This window comes from Sus scrofa, chromosome 12, assembly GCF_054392235.1.
Source record: "Sus scrofa isolate SSC_HxYL_T2T_F1_AM1 chromosome 12, Sscrofa_HxYL_maternal_Yorkshire_Landrace_v2.0, whole genome shotgun sequence".
NCBI classification, from domain to species: Eukaryota; Metazoa; Chordata; class Mammalia; order Artiodactyla; family Suidae; genus Sus; species Sus scrofa.
The window spans coordinates 46,505,570-46,519,260 of NC_139394.1; the positions used below are offsets into that span (position 1 = coordinate 46,505,570).

At 43.4% G+C, this 13,691-nt stretch overlaps 1 protein-coding gene and 1 pseudogene across 11 annotated transcripts in view; both read left to right on the plus strand.

Annotated features, from left to right (window-relative positions):
- MYO1D (myosin ID) overlaps window positions 1-13,691 on the plus strand; it is a 368,579-nt gene that overhangs the window by 32,044 nt on the left and 322,844 nt on the right. The window lies entirely within an intron of this gene.
- Window positions 3,381-3,445, plus strand: LOC146398255 (U6 spliceosomal RNA; annotated as a pseudogene).

Below are 13,691 nucleotides of genomic sequence, written 5' to 3' on the forward strand. Positions count from 1 at the left end.
TAGTCCGAGGTTGGCATCGAGCTAGATGTATTTATATGTACGTGTCCTTAGGGAGTTGTATGAGCTTCTCCCTCCCATTTTGCTTGTAGTCCTTTGATGAAACCCACTGCCTTTCCTTCAGTCCTGATTCCTGGATCTGTAAACGACTTCTTCCTCCCTTCGTTCTGTCTTTTCCATTTCCGTAAAAGGTAGAAGAACAGAAAACTTGGTGACGTTGGATTTCTTTGGCCGACCGTACAGAAAATACTTAGTGACTAAGAAGCATCAGGCTAGTGGTCAGTACTGAGCATTCCATTTGATTCATTCAACATTCCATCACTAATTTGGCAGGTTATTGTGCAGCTTTGAATACATGTCACATAAGCACGCTTCCCTGTTTTCTCCTTAGTCACAGGAGCTTGTTCTTTATAGACACTCAGTGTGGTATGTGAACTTTAGGATAAGAAGATGCTTGTCTGCTTCTTGGGCTGTCTGAGTCCTTTAAATCAAGAGTATTTCATTGGCTCCAACTACACACACACACACACACACACACACACACACACACACACGCACGCACGCACGCACACACAGTGTGGCTTAAAAATGGAATGTAAGGAGCATCTCTCTCCTTCAAGAGAATCAGAAATGGAACACATGAGAGTATAACTATGTGGAATAAAAAAAAAATCAGTGTATTGAAAGAAATAGTGATTTGTTGAGTGGAATCTTGGAGTGCTTCCTTGGAAAACTGGGTACTTACCTGGGTTTTGAAAACTGGTGAGATTTTGCAATCTGGGCACAGGGAGTGGGAAGTGTATTCTGAGTGAGAGTGGGGAGAGGGCTAGTGAAACATCATGAGTGGGAGCCTGAGTCCCAGTAGAGTCTTGGAAATAGCATGCTTCTTTCTCTGATTGGAGTCGATAACCCAACCTGAGAAAGAATGCAGGTTATTTATTGAGAGAGAGAGAGGGAGGGGAGGGAGGAAGGGATGGGGGAGGAAGAGAAGGAAGGAAGGAAGGAAGATGGGGGGCACCCCCTTTAAGTGTATAAAGTATATAAAAACTATGAGGAATAGCTGAATATTTTAAGTAAGATAAATATCAGAGAAACCATCAATCCAGTGTGCATCTGACTCATAAGAGGCCCAAGGGACCCCTGTCCACCGGGTGCTGCAGGAATTACCTGTCTCAGAATCCTCGCTTTTGGTCATCTACCCCAAAGCCTTCTATTTTCTTGTTCTCATACTGCTTCTTCCTTCACCCCCAAACCCGGGATTTTCAACCCAAGCTTCATTGCATCTCTGTTTTCTCAGCCTTATGCTGGGCTCTCCCACTGCCCTTTACCTGCAAAAGTCCTGCCCTGAACCTATCAAATTGCTTTTTATTTGCCTCTATAGATCCTATTGTGAGGCTGCTGAGACTTGTGGAAGAAAATTATACTACTGGGCAGATAGGTAATTAACAACTTTATAGCTGCTACCCTCACTCAGATCATAAAACTGCCGGGCATCCGGGCATTCGTCCCGCTCTCTCCTAGGCTGCTCGCTCCCATGTCACGTGGCATCTATTTCAGATTCTTTCCGCTAATCTCATATTGCTCTCCTGCCCCCCCATCCCCCGCAATCACCTTGTTGCTTCTCAGAGAAATACTTCTTCAGACCTCCCAGCATATCTAATGCCCGGGCCTCCACCTGTTCTTTCCTCCTTCCTCCCTGTGCCAGCGGATGTCCCCTCCCTCCCCTGTAAGGCCAGTCCCACCTGCCCCTTCATGCAGCCTGTCTCTTCTCACCCTCACAGGGCACTACCGCTGTTAGCTTTTTTGCTCTTGAGAGTCTTCATCCTTGCCTGTGGATCCTTCCCTTCAGCATTCAGATCATGTAGTGAACACCTGCTCTTTATCTGACTATTATCCCCCTCTGCAATGGGGACTCTGGGAGCCACATTTTAAATACAAGATATGCCTCCTTTTAGGCCACTGGTGATTGGCCCAGGAGTGGACACCTGACTCAAGCTGGGCCAATCACACTTCTTCACCAGGATTTTATGTTTGGAATGAAACTGTTGTCCTTTCTCATTTGGTGGCTGAATTTCAGCGTGTGTATATTTTGGAACTGTTGATAATCAGGTTTTGCATGAGTATCAAAGAGTAGAAAATAATAACAGAAAAATGAAGTAACAGAGAATATGAATGAATGAATACCAATGAATTACAGCAGACAGGCAAAAATAACATTTCATGAGCTCTTTACAAGCAGGGATTGCCAGCCTTTTTCAAGCCATGACCCACATAGAATATGATGCTATCCATAACTGCCCATTGGGGGAAATGAGTGAGGCTGCACTGGGGGGCACACCTGTAATCTGAGCACAGGTTAGGAAGCTGTATTCTGAGGTTCTGGGAGAGCACACCTGTAGCCCACACCCAGGTGTGGTTACCCCGTTCCAGTGTCTGGTTCCAGGTCCTCACTTGGGTCCCAGCCTGTGGGTCCTGGGGGATACCCACACAGCCTTCCCAGAGATTCATTTCCTCCGGGCTGCCTTCCTGAATTCCCCAGGTCCCTCTCCCATGTGTGCCAGCCGCACCTTGCACCCTGTACTCTAATTATCAAATTATTTTTCTCCCTCTTGTACTGTGAACGGGAAGCACGCCTCCCCTTTCACCATCATGGCCCCTTGACTGCGGTAAACATCTCTGGAATGAAGGAGTTATGCTCTGCCCAGATAAAAAGATTAAGGAGGAGATTGTAATGGGAACAAAGTCTTAATGTGTAAATACCCTTTCTTTCCAGCAGAGACAACTTAGGGAGCCCTGGAAAGGAAAATGCATGAACTGTGTCTTTTTGCCTATCCAGCCAGTTGTTTTGCCAGACTATGAAATCATTCGGTTTCTCATCTTTTGACTTGAATGACATCTCTCAGTTCAAATTGGAAAATAAGACTCAAATCGTTTTCAGAATAACACATCTCTTTGGGGGAAGAAAATGCCTTTAAAAATCCTGAGAATAAATACAGACTAACACACATGGGCGGTATCTCTGTGTCCACCAGCTGAATAATAGGTCCGTCCTGGTTTATCGATACCAAAGAGGGCTAGGGGGCATTGGGAATTACCTGAAGTCTCTCGTAGGGTCATTTTCACTTCCTTGTGTCTTAGACCCCCTGCTATGGCTTATGGATATTTTGGTTAAGACTCCAGCCTGCTTTGGATTCTGGTCAAGGTTGTTTTCTTTATTCACTTCTTGGCTCTGGCAAGAATAAGGTTCTTTCTTCGTTGGGACCAAGGCATCCCTGCACTTAACTGAATTTTCAAACAGCCCACCTACTTTGGCTGCCTTTTTGGCTTGGACCTTAGTCCCTTTTGCCTTTGCTTCCCTTTGGTTTTTGGCATTTCCTATGCTTTTGGTCAAGATTGGCAGCACACATACTAAAATTGGAATGAGACAGAGAAGATTAGCATGGCCCCTTAGGAATTCCCATCGTGGCGCAGTGGAAACGCATCCGACTAGGAACCATGAGGTCGTGGGTTCGATCCCTGACCTCGATCAGTGGGTTTGGGATCCGGCGTGGCCATGAGCTGTGGTGCAGGTTGGATCCTGCATGGCTGTGGCTGTGGCGTAGGCCAGCAGCTGTAGCTCCCATTCAACCCTTAGCCTGGGAACCTCCCCATGCCACTAGTGTGGCCCCAAAAAGCAAAAAATAAATAAATAAATAAAAATAAATTCATCTTAAAAAAAAAATAAATAAAGCCTCTCGGAGTTCCCATTGTGACTCAACAGAAATGAATCTGACTAGCATCCATGAGGATGCAGGTTCAATCCCTGGCCTCGATGGGTGGGTTAAGAATCCAGTGTTGCCATGAGCTGTGGTATAGGTTGCAGACGTGGCTTGGATCCCTTGTTGCTGTGGCTGTGGTGTGGGCCAGTGGCTACAGCTTCAATTAGACCCCTAGCCTGGGAGCCTCCATAAGCTATGGATACAGCCCTAAAAAAAAAAAAAAAAAAAAAAAAAAAAAAAAGATTAAGAGTCTTGTACCTTTCCCCCCCTTTGTTTCTGTTTGGCTAACGATCCCGGGTGACTACACAACCTTCTCAGAATTTCAGTGCCTCCGGGCTTCCTCCCTGAATTCCCCAGATGCCTCTCCCATGTGCACCGGCAGCACCTTGCACCCTGTACTCCAATTATCAAATTATTTTTCTCTGTGCTGTGCTGTCCCGTCAGCCCCAGGAGGACAGGAAGCACATGTAATATTTCACCACGATGGCCCCAGTGCCTTGAGTGCCGTAAACAGCTCTGGAATGAAGGAATTTTGCTCTGCCCAGATAGAAAGATTAAAGCAGAAGGCTGTTATGGGAACAGAGGCCTATGTTCCAAAAATATATGACAAACGGAGATGTGGCTTAGCAGCCGTTCTTTTGAAAGATAGGGAAAATGCTGTATAAAGTTGTTATTCTTTAGAAGTTCATGTGAAGAGGCAGTGTCATTTCAGATAGAGTCATCAAAATTGGATTAGAATGGAGTCAGGTGTCAAGGAGGGAACTTGGCTAAATAATTTCAGAATTACTCTGGTAGCTAGGAAAGTTTGCAAAAGAAGGGTATCGAGTCAGGACTTCATTTTTACTACCGATACCCTAAGCAGGCTCCTTGGCTGTGCTCTTGATTGCCACTAGTTGTTTTCCTCTAGTTATCTTTCAGCCTCTCGAAGCCACAGTGGTCTTTCTGAAATGCATGTCTGTACACTGCTCCAGGATTAAACTCTTGAGTGGCTCGCCTTGCTCTCAGGATCAAGTACGAAATTATTTCTGTAAGTCTTGCGTGATCTTGCCTTTGATACTTTCTCAGCCTCAGCTCTTGCCACACTTCCAGTCTCTCGTCTCTTTCACGTTTAGATCTTGGCAGCATGCTTTCTGCTTAGCCTTCTGATATCGCCTCCTCCAGCAGCTGCATGCTCATCCCCCACGTCCGGGTTAGGGCGCTCTCAACTCCCTGTTTGTGTTACAGGCATTTGCACTGTGTTGCTGCCACCTGCTGACTTGTCTCCCCCCACCCCCGCCATGTGTACCTGCCCTGAGGACAGGAGCCAGGTGTGTCTCTTCGTCATTTTAACCTTAGGCTCTGACACAATGCAGGGGCTCCAGGAAACTGGGTCCAATGAAATAATAATAAGCCTACAAGAATGGAAACAGGATGATGCCATGGGAAGAACAGACAAATTGGTAGAACTGAAAAGAGCCCGGATGGAGATGATGACCTGTAGAAAAAATTTAATAAGTGATAAAGTATGCATTATGAATCCGAAGAGGAAAGGAATATTTATTTGATAAATGGCACTGCCACAGCTGGTTATCTGTTTAGAAAGAGGTACGATTGAGAGAAAAGTCCAGTGTAGTACCCGCCCCCCCCAAATGGTTGCTCAGGGAGTAGAGTTAAATATTTTTAAACTAGAAGAAAATGAATGTCAATGTTTATAGAGAAATACTCATCTATAGGGAATACAGAATAGGGAAAATGTAGGGAGAAGACATTTCTAAGCTGGATGTGATCACATAACAGACTACATAAAATTTTATGGGGTTTTTTTTGTTTGTTTGTTTGTTTGTTTTAGGGCCACATCTGAGGCAGGTTAGGGGTCGAATCGAAGCTGCAGCTGCTGGCCACAGCAATGCCACATCCAAGCCAAATCTGCGACCTACACTACAGCCCATGGCAATGCCAGATCCTAAACCCATTGAGCGAGGCCAGGGATCAAACCTGCATCCCCATGGATACTAGTCGGGTTTGTGACCACTGAGCCACAATGGGAACTCCAGACTACTTAAAATCTTAAAAGCACAAGGCACTTTACACCTTGGGAAATGATTGCAGTAACTATAATAAAATAAAAATATATTAAAATAGTGTGTCAAAAGAAAAGCTTAATACCTTGAGAGAGAAAAGCTCTAAAGACTCCAGAAGATAAATTCACATACACAGAATGAACAGACCGTTTGCAATAGTGAAAAATAAATGGCTAAACAAAAATATTTTCAATTTTACTCATAGTCACCGAATTAAATATTGAAACAGACTACTGATTTTTTTTTTCTGTCAAACTCGGAAGAATTTTTTTCAGTGAGGACATGATGTGTGAGTAGCCTCTTATATTATCAAGTACTGGTATCAATTGATAAAATTCTTTCTGAAGCAGTTTGGCTCAGTCTATATCAGTCCCAAATGGTTATATGCATTGATTCAGAAATTCTACTTTTGTGAATCTAGGTTAAGGAAAATTTTTAGATACAGATAAAGCTTGCCACATTGGTCGTCAACGTGTTTGATTATAGCAAAAATAAGAAATGGTCTAAATATCCAGCAGTAGGAAAATTGTTAACGGATGACATAAATTGATAAAATGATGTTTAACTATTAAAAGCGACTCTGAGGAGTTCCTGCTGTGGTGCAGTGGGCTAATGATTCGGCTCGTCTCTGTGGAGGCACCGGTTCAATCCCCCTGCTTGGGGGTGAAAGGATCTGGCATTGCTGCAGCTGTGGCATAGGTCACAGATGCGATTCTGATTCAGACCCTGACCCAGGAACATCTGTATGCTGTGGGTGCTGCCAAGAAAAGAAAGAAAAAAGAATATGAGCCACATCTGGGAGATTTTTGCAATACATGTGTCTGACAAAAGACTCAAATCAGAACATAGAAAGAATTCCTCTAACTCCCTCCCCCCAAAACAGCCTAATTTAAAAAAAAAAAAAAGTAGACAGGCACTTTAACCAAATGACAAATAAACATTTTAAACATCTACAGTATCATGGCACATCAGGGAAATGCAAGCTGAAACCCACAAGCTAGCCTTACGCATTCATCAGAGTGACTAGAGTGAAGGCGTCGGACCGAAACAACGAGTCGGTGAGGGCACGAAGCACCTCGAACGCTTACCTGTTGCTTAGGAGAGTGTAAATGAATTCAGTCACTCTGGAAAATGCTTTGGCAAGATCTTCTCAGGTTAAATATATACCTGTTCGACCACCCAGCGCTTCTACTCCCAGGTCTGTGCCAGGAGAAGTGAATTCCTGTGTCCACCGAAAGACATACCCACGGCTGTTCAAAGCGGCTCGAGGCACGCCAGCCCAGATGCTCATTAAAACTGGAGAACAGGTGAACAAGCTGTGGCATATGCCTCGGTGGAACACTGTGTCGCAGGGACAAAAGAGCAAACCAGCGATGCCCACGACAGCATGAATGAATCTCGCTGACATGATATCTTGAGCAAAAGACAGACCAGGACTGCATCCTAAATGATTCCCGTTCTGTGATGCAAGAACAGGCACATGCCCTGAGAGGGAAAGAAGTCAGCATGGGGAGGGGTGACCTCTGGCGGGAGAACCCTCTGGTGTGATGGAAGCTCTCTGTGTGTTAATCCGAATGAGGGTTACGGAGGTCTGTACAAATGTCCAAATTCAACAGACTCTACACTTCGTATGTAGGCACGCCTGTCCATTTGTCACTGATTAAAAAAACCCTAGAAATAAACAACATGTGGCCTTGGGCCCGTCGCTTCATTTTCCTGAACTTCAGCGTTCTTAGCTGTACATCATAAGAACACGTAACTTGCAGATTTGTTGTTAGAATAGCATGCAGTCAGTGTGTAATATATGATGGTTTATGATCAACTAGAAATATTTTTGTGTGTATGACATGGGACGTATGTATTAATTGAATATATAATAGAGTTGGAGAAACAGACAACACAACTCCCTTGTAATGAATTCACAAGATATATTCAGGAGATCGGATGCCCCCCGCACCGTGTTTAGTTTCCAGGGTGTTTACTGAGCATTGCCTTCATGATGGAAACCTCGGAATCTTACTTGAAACATTAAACATTTCTCAGTCAGTAATAAGCGCAGTACGAATCAAGTAATTAGCGTGAACCCCTGCGTATCAGTTCTCTTTTCGGTTAGATTCATTGGAGAGTGGTGACTACAGCAAAGGACGTGGTGGTCGTTGGGTTTTAGGGGCCACCATTCTAAAGGGATAGAAGTAAACTAGGATGTGTTCAGAGAAAGCACAGCCAGGATGGTAGAGAGACTTCAGGTTGTGACATAGGAAAGAAAGCCCACAGTACAGTTCATGGTTCTCTCGGAGAAGAATACCCAGGAGGACCTGATGATGGCTGTTTTCCAATGAGAAAGGCATTCATGGGACGAAGAGTATGTTGTATTCTCCGTGGACTCAAGTAGGACCAGTATGAGCAGGTAGTGGCCATTTCTGGGGAACCAACGTCAGGGCTGTGTAAGAAGATTCTCTGTGGCAGTTATATTCATTTATTCAAGACAATGAGTGCATTTCTGCGGTAGGCATGCTGCTTAGCGTAGAGTTCGGAAGATAAGTAGGACGTGGTCCCTTCAGTGAGCTTGGATAGTGACAAGGGACGCTCTGCAAACAATAACAGATAAATGTATTCAGTGCTCGGATAGAGGTGGGCACAGAATACGAGGAGATCACAGAGGAGGAGGCATCCTCTTCTGCAGGGAAAGAGGTGGTAACGTTTTAGTGGCATTAGTGGAGTGATGGGTTAATCAGTGTTTGCTAAGGAGCCGAGCAGGAAGTGTATCCAGGGCAAAAAAAACTGGAGCTGTGTTGGATGAACCTGTCAGGTAGGCTTTGGGACCAGATTGTTCAGGACTTTATATGTCCATTTGTAGGCAAAGAGAGGCTATTAAATTGAGGAAAAGGAATAGTGTTTGCTTGGGGGTGGGGGGCAGGAACTTCAGCCGCATTGTATGAGGCAGGCTGGTGGCAAGAGGTTAGTTAGGGGAATACTGTAGTTCTCGGGGCAGGTTGAAGGCTAGGGAATTGGGTGATGGTGGAGCTAGAGTCTTGGACTGTTTGTGACTCATTCCTGAGCTAGACTCAAGAGGTCCTGATGACAGATTGGTCCATTGGTTTAGAAGGTAAAGGAGAAGAAAGAATGGAGGATGATTGACAGGTTGTTAGCTAGGGAAACAGGGCTTACCGATCCTGACCTTACGTGTGGACACCTTTTGATCATGGTTGTGGGGACAGGGGAGGGGGTACCTTCACCGACTGCTCCATGAGGGCAGGTACCACTGTGCTTGGTCACTACTGCTTTTCCGGTGACCGTGATGGTGAATGAACGATTGGGCTTCTATCCCAAAATGTCCTATTAAATGGGTGGTAGTTCTTGGACTTCCTTCCATCTTCAATACTTAAACAGAGGGGTGCATGTATCTTTTTCAGTGAAAGTTTTGTCTGGATATATGCCCAGGAGTGGGATTGCTGGATCATGTGGTCGTTCTATATTTAGTTTTCTGAGGAACCTCCGTACTGTTTTCCATTGTGGTTGTACCAATGTACATTCCCACCAACAGTGTGGGACGGTTCCCTTTTCTCCACAACCTCTCTAGCATTTGCTATTTTTGACTTGTTCATGATGGCCATTCTGACCTGTGTGAGGTGATACCTCATTGCAGTTTTTATTTGCATTTCTCTAATAATTAGTAATGTTGAGCATTTTTTCATGTGCCTGTTAGCCATCCGTATGTCTTCTTTGGACAGATGTCTATTCAGGTCTTCTGCCCATTTTTCAATTGGGTTGTTTGTTTTTTTGCTGTTGAGTTGTATATGAGTTGTTTGTATATTTTGGAAATTAAGCCCTTGTTGCACGGTTTGAAACTATTTTCTCCCATTCTGTAGGTTGTCTTTTTTTTTTTTTTTTATGATTTCCTTTGCTGTGCAAAAGCTTTTAAGTTTGATTTGGTCCCTTTGGTTTATTTTTGTTTTTCTTTATATTGCTTTGGGAGACTGACCTTAGAAAACATTTGTACCCTTGATGTCAGAATGTTTTGCCTGTGTTCTCTTCTAGGAGTTTTATGGCGTCTTATGTTTAAGTCTTTAAGGCATTTAGAGTTTATTTTTGTGCATGGCGTGAGGGTGTGTTCTAGTTTCGTTGCAAACTATTGCATTTAGAATGGATAAGCAGTGAGGTCCTACTATACAGCACAGGGAACTCTATCCAGTTGCTTGGGATAAAACATGATGGAAGATAGCATGAGAAAAAGAATGTGTGTGTGTGTGTGTGTGTGTGTGTGTGTGAGTGAATGACCAGGTCACGGTGCTGTGCAGCAGAAATTGACGCAACACTGTAAATCAACTATAACTTTAATTAATTTTTAGTAGTATGGCAGAAGAAAGGTGCATTCTTCAATCATATATAACTTCTATTCTCTACATTTTCTTTTTAGTTTTACTTTATTTTTGAAATCAAACATGCCTCTTGCTCACGTCAATAAAGTTGGTGAAAGTAACTGTTTTTAATGCAGCGGACTGAACATCCATTTGTATCTTGCTGGGCCTTTCTCATTAGTGTGTGTTCACAGACTGAAGTTAGGTTTAATGAATGTGTATAATGTAATTAGGACAACATGCAAAGTATTCCAGACTTAATTCCCTATTTAGGAATGACAGCTATAAGGAGATGGGGCGCTATAAATCATATTTAAGCATTTTTGTAGCTCCACACATCATAGAGAGTAAAAGCACTGCTTCTGTTGACGACAGCCTTACTTTGAAGACCCTGAGTAGCATTTACTTTAGGAAGAAATTATGAAAAATAGCCGTCTTGATACAGTGCTACAAAGTGGGGATTTGTTAGTGAAATCTCTTCCCCCTTTTAAAATATTTCTCCTTGCTTACACATTTAGTTAGCATTTAAGAAGTGTATCTGTTGTGGAAAGCATTTGGCCATTTCTGAGGTTGGAAAATTGCCTCAGGCACCCCCTGAAAAGGGAAATAAGAGAGACCGAGTTGGGGAAAGGGTAGACTTTGTTCATTCTTTCTTCTAAGCCTACTGTGTTGTTGAAGACATTTCCTCTAACCCAGTCGATGTTCGGTGTAGAGCAGCCAAAGATAGTCCGGAAACAGCAGAACAGGGCACAGCGGAAGGGCTCTGGCAGGGAAGACAGAATCAAGAAGCCTTGAGAGGCAGCAGCAAGGAGCCTCATCAGCGACCTAAGGACAGGAGCTGACACTCAGGGAACAAATCGTGTCAAGCACACTTTCAGCCCGTTACACGCGCCGCCTCTCAACAGCAGCCCTGTTCAGCTGGGTGCTCTGGCTCCATTTTGCACTGGGGGAAACTGACACCCAGGGAGGTATAACTTGCTCAAGTTCCCAGCTAAGTGGGAAAGCCATGATTTGTCTAGGCAGGTGTCACCCTTTTGAATACTTGCGGATTGCCTTATATACGTTCCTCTAATGAATCCTTTACCCAGTGTACAGGGGGTACCCTGCATTTTTGTACATGAGGCTGTGGAAGCTTTGGGAAGCAGTTATCAAAAGTCACACAGCTAGTACGTGGCTGAGCCTGGGACAAGGGCCCATGTCTGGCTCAGAATCTGTGGCCACTGCGTTGCTTCAGCTAGAAAAAGCTGAGTGAGCCGCTATAATGGAAAAAAAAGAAAAATCATTACACACATGTATATCTATGAAATCAAAAAAAGAAAAAATTCTGATTGACTAATAAAGCAAATCTAAGTCTCTGTGAAAAAAAAAAGAAAGAAAGAAAAAGCTGAGTGGGTGAAAGATGCCTTGCATGTATGTGTGATGACAGTGGCCTGATTACCTGACGAGCAATTTAAATTCAAGGAAAAGAAAGCTGCAGGTCAACAGAAACTTATGTAAATATTTGTTTAAGAATAATATGTAGGAAGTTCCCGTCATGGCTCAGTGGTTAACGAATCTGACTAGAAACCATGAGGTTTTGGGTTCGATCCCTGGCCTTGCTCAGTGGGTTAAGGATCCAGCGTTGCCATGAGCTGTGGTGTAGGTCGCAGATGTGGCTCAGATTCCGAATGGCAGTGGCTGTGGTGTGGTTCAGCAGCTACAGCTCCAATTTGACTCCTAGCGTGGGAACCTCCATATGCCGTGGGAGTGGCCCTAGAAAAGGCAAAAAGACAAAAAAAAAAAAAAAAAAAAAAAAAGAAAAAAAGAATAGTAATGTAAATCTAAGTACAAACACCCCGACATAAGCTATTTTTTTAATTTATTTATTTATTTTTGTCTTTTTATTTTTATTTTGTCTTCTAGTCAGATTGGTTTCTGACGAGCCATATTGGGAACTCCTAAGTTATTTTTAATGTGTTGAGAAAGTAATTACATTCTCTGGGGCACAAATTCAGTTACCAAATGCAATACAGTTTTTCTTTAACTGCACGGCAATTCCAGTTATTAGTTTACATTGCATCCATAATTAATTACATTTTTTTTTACCTTGTTTACTTGGAATTGAGCAGATGTTACTTTGTAATTGATCCTAAGCCTTCATTTTAAAAACAAATTAGGGAGTTCCCGTCATGGCTCAGTGGAAATGAATCAGCCTAGTATCCATGAGGATGCAGGTTCGATCCCTGGCCTTGCTCAGTGGGTTAAGGATCTGGCATTGCCACGAGCTGTGGTGTAGGTCGCAGATGTGGCTCAGATTCAGCGTTGCTGTGGCTGTGGTGTAGGCCTGCAGCTGTAGCTCAGATTCGACCCCTAGCCTGGGAACTTAACATATGCCACAGGTGTGGCCCTAAAAAGACAGAAAAAATATAAAAATAAAAAATAGTGGAAGCCTTATCACATTCCTCTTTAAAAATGTATTTTAACGATCCGGTGTTGCCGTGAGCTGTGGTGTAGGTTGCAGACGCGGCTCAGATCCTGCGTTGCTGTGGCTCTGGCGTAGGCCAGTGGCTACAGCTCCGATTCGACCCCTAGCCTGGGAACCTCCATATGCCGCGGAAGCGGCCCAAAGAAATAGCAAAAGAAGACAAAAAAAACAAACATATTTTAATGGGATTACTAAGTATTTTGCTATCTGAAGGCACTTCAGACTCTATCAGCATGGCTACTCCTAAGCAATGTTCACACATTAGTTGGAACAAAAGTAAAACCAATCCCACCTGTGGGGATTTACCTGGGTGTCATTAGTGTTATTTATTTTTTTAATAGATTTCCTGCAGCAAAAAATCTGCATGATCTAGCACAGCAAAAAAATATCAGAAAGTGATTTCTTTTCCCTTGGAGTGGATATTATGTGCTTTGAAAAAAAAAATGTTACTCTCTTTCTCTGTGGAATTTTGAAGCATTTCCTGATCCTATTAATACCATCAAGGAGGTCCCATTGCGGCTCAGCAGAAACGAATCTGATTAGTGTCCATGAGGACACACGTTCAATCCCTGGCCTCACTCAGTGGGTTAAGGATCTGGCGTTGCCATGAGCTGTGGTGTAGGTCACAGATGTGGCTTGGATCTGGCATGGCTGTGGCTGTGGTGTATGTAGGCTGACAGCTACAGCTCTGATTCAGCCCCTAGCCTGGAAGCCTCCATGTGCTGCAGGTTTAGCCCTAAAAAGACAAAAAAAAAAAAAAAAAAAAAAAGAAAACAAACAAAAAAAAAACTTACTCTCTTTCTCAGCAGATTTTGAAGCATTTTTCTGATCATATTAATGCTATCAAAACTGCTGCTTCAAACTGTGCCAAATTTTATTCTCTTTTTGTGATGCTGTTTCCTCTGTGTATTGATCAGAAGTCAGTAATATATTTATAAAAACCTCATCTTTCCCTGTCCTTGGCACTCGTGTCAGTTTCTTGTAAAACCTTCTTTTGTTGTAAAAAACAAACAAACAAACAAAAAAAACTAGAAATTAAGTACTCAGAAAAAGT